The 6,000-nt window shown below is 37.3% G+C and overlaps 1 long non-coding RNA gene across 1 annotated transcript in view; it reads right to left on the bottom strand.

Annotated features, from left to right (window-relative positions):
• Positions 1-1,494: 1,494 nt before the first annotated feature.
• Positions 1,495-6,000, bottom strand: part of LOC148594048 (uncharacterized) — a 200,581-nt gene continuing 196,075 nt past the window's right edge. Inside the window, exon 3 of the long non-coding RNA XR_015913578.1 lies at positions 1,495-1,508. This is a non-coding gene — a long non-coding RNA (uncharacterized LOC148594048). The remainder of the gene's footprint in view (positions 1,509-6,000) is intronic.

Genomic DNA, 6,000 nt, shown 5'->3' with positions numbered 1-6,000 from the left:
AGAGTGGAATTAAGGAGGAAAACCAGATTTTTCTAGGTTAATTGACTAATAGCCATTTTCACTTTCAACACAGTTCCTAAGCATCATTGAACAATTTTGCAAAGCAGATAGGTGTTACCTCTATTTTCCAGATGAACTGCCTTGGACAGAGAAATCATTTAAGAAATGGAAAGGAGTTAGTGAGGCACTAAATAAACTGGTCAATCAGCATGTAGTCAAAAAGCACTACTGTACAGAAGGGACATAACTCCTGAATAGAGATTAGACTATTGCTACGAGCAAGATGATCCCAGGTTTAGATCAGGACATGAAGCAAAACCCTGGTAAGTCAGTGTACGTAGAAGGGGTGGTGTCAGCAGCCACCTTTACCAGGGACAGCACCCAATATGCATGCAACAGAACAGTGCTAGCAGGTGTCAGAACTCATAGGTACAAGCCATCAGATTCATAGGAAAAAGACATAGTGGTTCAGTTCCATTAAAAATGAAAACCTCAAAAACAAAAACAAACCCCCAAACAGTTTGACTTTATTGATTTTATTTTCCCCCTTTTTTAATGATTTTGATGATTTTTTTATTTGTTTCAGATGTTATTATTTTTGTTTTGTTTCAGAATGGTTGAATAGCCAAAAGAATAGAGAAAGTACATTGAGAAGCTGAGAAACTGAAATTATCAGACTACTTTGGATAGAAAATATCATGACATTCTGGGGATGATTTTCTCTTAAATGACAATTGAATGGCAATGGAATCTCTCTCACCACTTACTTACTCATATACTAACATCCGAAAGTATTGTCATTTCTAAAATATTTTTGACTAGTTTTACACATGAGAAAGTCTCACAGAACAAAATATCTCAGGGGAAAGCTTACCGTATATTGGGTACATCACAGCTACTGATTTTAAAGATATTTATGACATTTGTGGAATCTGTGTTTATTCAGACAATTTGTGGTTGCTGCACACAAAACAAAGCAAAATAATCAAATTAGACCAGACCCTGCTGTATATAATCTGTTTTCTTACAATCAGCATTTGAAGGCTCACAGTGTCCCCGAGGAATAGTGATGCAATACGGGAAGGTCCATGGTGCATGTGTATGTAAGTATGACAGTTAAAGGGGCTGATGAGAACTCCTAAAAAATCATGAACCTGCTGCCATGAATTTCTCTGGCTCCCTGGGTCTTGGATTTCATTTTAGATGTGCTCAGCATGGCACATCTGTGTCCATTAGCCCATTGTGCCCATTACCCTGGGTAGAATTTAACCTTTCTTCCCCATGCTGGCACACAGAAAGGCTGTTGTTAGAGCCACAGCATGCCAGCAGGTGCAAGGTTATTTAAAATTTGGAAATATCTCCCTGCTGTTGCCTATGGAAATTAGAGTTCAGTACTGTTTCCTTTAATAAACAATAATATCAGGAGTTGTTTATGCTGCTTTTCAAAATCAGTTACTTTCTGTAGGAAAATCTCCCCCTGCTTTTCTTTTTTTCTTTTTTTTTTTCCCCTGAAGGAAAGAATAATTCAATAAATCCCTGGATCCTTTAAAAACCACTCTTTGTCCTGCTGTGTGCTGTTCCCAGCAAAGTCTCCAAAGCACATATTCTTGCAGTTATGCGTCTATATTCACTTTGCCATGGCTATGATAAAGAGAAAACTTCTAGGTGTTCTTCATGTTAACAGTATTGAAATACTATTATTTTTCTGACTGTTCATTAGTAAACACAAGATATTGTCTCAGGTAAGTTAGGAATATTCCTTCTCCACAGACAAAGCAATAGCTGTATGTGGGAGACTTGGCCTTTTGGTAACTAGAGAAGCACAAGAAGCCTCTTGCTCTGCTCCAGTTGCTTCAGTTTGTTTTGGATCTCATAGCTGTTTCTTATTCTTCATGTTGCCACCATTATTTGGAAGGAAACCTAAATTAATCTGTCTGGAATCCTAAATTAAACGTCAATAATGAGAGTGGTTTATAGACTTGCTGCAGGGGCAGCTATGTCGAGGTAGGTAGCTCTTGGAACGACCTCTTCCTCCCAGCGACCTGCATTTGTCCCTCTATAGCCCATAGGCTATGAGGGATAGACATGTAATAAAAAATTATGATTATTTATCTGCTTCCCTAAATGTTTAAGCATGAATTTTCTAGAACGTGTATTTTCTTGTAGGTAATAAAGGTTGCCAGGTATCTGTGTCAGGACATCAACAGACTTACTTAATAAATATGACAATTTCTTCTCATTGTGTCATGATGTTGTCGATATTTCACATTAAGTCCTATCCAGAAGATACATTTGAAAATCACACTAAAAAAATCTTTTTTTTTTAGTATTTTCCCTACCCTTCCAGATAGCTACCTGTACTTCACAAAGTATGCAGGAGTAACTTGCTCAATATTTAGCATTGATTAGCTGTTGCTTCAATTCTCCTTTTAAATATTCCTTGTATAATCCATTGAAGATTGCTAGTTAGGCACTGCGGAAAGAAAGATACAAAAGGTGGTTAGAAAATAAATCACTCTTTATTGTTATTAGGAATATAATTTTTGTGTATAGCAAAATTCCTCTGTTCCCTTGGGATTGCTAGTCCACTTTCTTTCCACTTTCTGACAACAGAGTGGCCCAGGAAATAAATAGCTGTCCTGGTCTCCAGCTCCAAGAATAACAGATAGTTTATTAGACTCACTAGATACTGTAGATACTGTTTTTGTAATGCTGATACTAGATATAGTTCTAATAGGTTTTGATTTACATATAGCACTTTCATGAAAGATTGCTTGCTGGTCTGTGTGGACTTTGAGCTGATCGAATTTGAAGGCAGGTCAAATAGATTTTCCTAAACCATACATCACTTAATTACACTCAAGAATCTTTTCTTGCTCTGAAAAGTAATTGCTGGCAGGAGAAACCAATGCCAATATGCGTAATGTTGAAGAATTAGTATCCCAGCTCTCACCACTTCCTATAGTGATTTGAAATGTCAAATTCTGCTGAATGAATCCAAAAGAAATTGGTGATAATAATGAACTGTGGTAGATTTTCCTATTGGGATAATAACTCTGTCATTTTTATATTATATTTTCCCCTCATTCCAAATGTTTGAAGAATTGAGAAAGCACTGAGCATAATATAAACTTAGGATTTTTAGATGAATATAGGGAATACATAGGGGAATATAGATAACTCATGGACTCCTCAATTAGAAGATTCGATATAAATATTAATTTATGCACATATAGCATAAGACCTCTTTATACTCTTCCTAAATGGAGAGTTTATAGCTTCTTTTCTCATAAAAATAAAAGAGTTCAGAGTCATCCATAAATTTATGAGTTTGCGATGTACCATAGCATAACCACACAGAGAGATGGTCATGCTTGTATATATCTAAGGCTAGATATGAGCAGATAATGGTATATACTAACTACTAGGATAGTGACAAATATTTTGCTTGGGATTATAGAACCAAGCAAAGCATAGACACAGTTCTGATATTGTATTTTATTTGTAGCTCAGTTAACCCCACTGACTTCTGATGACTTTTTCACAGAATCACAAAATGGTTGAGGTTGGAAGGGACCTCTAGAGTTCATCTAGTCCAACCCCCTGCTCCAGCAGGGACACCTAGAACACGTGGCACAGGGTCACATCCAGACAAGTTAGGAAGATCTCCAGAGAAGGAGACTCCACAACCTCTCTGGACAGCCTGTTCCAAGACTCTGGCACCCTCACAGGAAAGAAGCTCTTCCTCACGTGGAGATGGAACTTCCTGTGTTTCAATTTGTACCCATTACCCCTTATCCTGTCACTGGCCACCACCAAGAATAGTTTGGCCCTGTCCTCCCTACATTCTCCCCTCAGGTATTTATACAGATTGCTCAGATCTCTGCCTAATCTTCTCTTCTGGAGCTTAAACAGGCCCAGCTTGCTTAGTCTTTCCTCATACGATAGATGCTTCAGTTCCTTGATCAACTTCATTGCTCTGTGTTCAACCCCCTCTTCCTTTTCCCTCTCGTCCTGGGGAGCCCAGAACTGCACACAATACTCCAGGTCCGACCTCACCAGACCTGAGTAGAGGGGGAGGATCACCCACATCGACCTCCTGGCAACACTCCTCCTGATGCAGGCCAGGATGCCATTGGCCTTCTTGGCCACGAGGGCACATTGCTGGCTCATGATTAACTTGTCAGCTAGAACTCCCAAATCCTTCTCTGCAGAGCTGCTTTTCAGCAGGTCAATCCCTATTCTGTGCTGACTCATCTCTACTGGGTTTTCCTTGTATTCATAAAATGCTAAATCACGCATGGATATTCAAAGCAGAATCATACGCATACCGAAGTAGAGTCATAGCTATTTATCCATTTTGAGTTCATTATAATCCCCACTTTAAAAGAAAAGTCATTCTTACCAGAAAATGTTTCTTTTCTCATGCAAAAATCAGTATTTCTGAAATGTTAAATTAAGGTATGTTTTCTCCAATGAAGATCAAATTTAACATCAAAATTCAAAGAAGTGCTTATCCCCAGTTGGGAATAACCTACTTAGGGAAGAATTAGACCTAAGAAAATGATACTATTATCAAAAATAAATGTGAAGGCAAACAAACATCTTAGATATATGTTCACTGTTGAGCCCACTTAAATATCAAAATGCAAACTCAGCAATCGCTGTGTAAGTCATTGGGGATGACACCCGCACTGTCAAAACAGAATAAAGCTTTCTCAAAGTCAGTCTATGGAGACTATCTTAAGCTGTCAGAATGAAACAGATGCCAGCACAGATTATATTACCTCTAACAGACAAATAATAAGAAATTAATCACAAAGACTATGTTCTTCAATCAAATTGTACAAGTGTCTAAAGTGCCACCTGGCACTTTAAAATGATCTCTTTTAGATTTATAAGAGCGGAAACAAAGATTCTTTCCTTCCTCTTTACCCAGCCATTTCTTTTTTAATATTGCAGTTTAAAATTGACCCATTAAATTGCAATTGTTGTTGTTTCCTTACTCTTTCTGTGAAAGAACTAATTTTATGAACTGTTCAACAGACCTCAGACCTTGCTGTCTGAACACTACTACTTTACTGATTGAAATTATAAGAAATGAATAAGACAGACAATTATACATTACCATCCCAAAAGAAAGATGTGTGTGTTTTATCTGTGACATAATGCAGGTAGCAAAGACCTAACAGGAGTTCACCGGCTGCTAAATTTTCATGATGAATCAAAGCATTCTGTTAGTACCATTCCCATTCAAATTAGGGAGAGTAAGACAGGAGAGGCTTTCATAGCACCTATTATAATGCTTAAAATGAATATATGGCTAACATGAGAAGCGTAGGTAGACATGTGAATTTTAATATTTTGCCAGACAATGAGCTTGGTGAAGCTTTCATAGGATTTTATGCCAACTTTAAAAAAGCCTTTTGACAGATACCCTCATTGTGTAAACAGCATTTTCAGTGAAATTTATTGCATACTGGGGTGACTTTTTTCAGCCAATTGCACTGCAGAGGTAACTCCAGGTGAGTAACACGCATGTGTCTGAGCTTTACCACAGAAACACCTAGATTTCTCACTAGTAATGATGCAGTCTGGTGGGATCGACTCAAGCCCCTATTCTGCATTCCAGAGCTGGATTAAGTGAAACCATGCAATTATTATCACTAAGCTCTTCCTAGATACAATATCTGCAAAGTTTTCTGCTCTACAAACAAAATGATTTCTCTGAAATCTTTTTTTGTAAGACTAAAGATGAGGCCAAACTGTCCACACAAATTATGTTTGCTGTCAAGCTGTGTTATTCGCCATACTTTTGTTTTTACCCATCTTGGAATCAGTTGTGAATTGAACAAGGTTGTATTGTCTAGAGTTGCATTTTAGATATAAAGATCTGCTCCATCTTTTATGCTGAATGACGCTATGAAAATTAAAATTATAAATTTTGAAATTGTAAACAAAAGCAATAAATTTAATAATATTTTGATACATAATCATAAT

Source organism: Tinamus guttatus, unplaced genomic scaffold, assembly GCF_059628265.1.
Source record: "Tinamus guttatus ecotype Peru unplaced genomic scaffold, ASM5962826v1 Tinamus_guttatus_pri_ptg000306l, whole genome shotgun sequence".
NCBI classification, from domain to species: domain Eukaryota; kingdom Metazoa; phylum Chordata; class Aves; order Tinamiformes; family Tinamidae; genus Tinamus; species Tinamus guttatus.
This window is presented reverse-complemented; position numbering and strand designations above follow the sequence as displayed.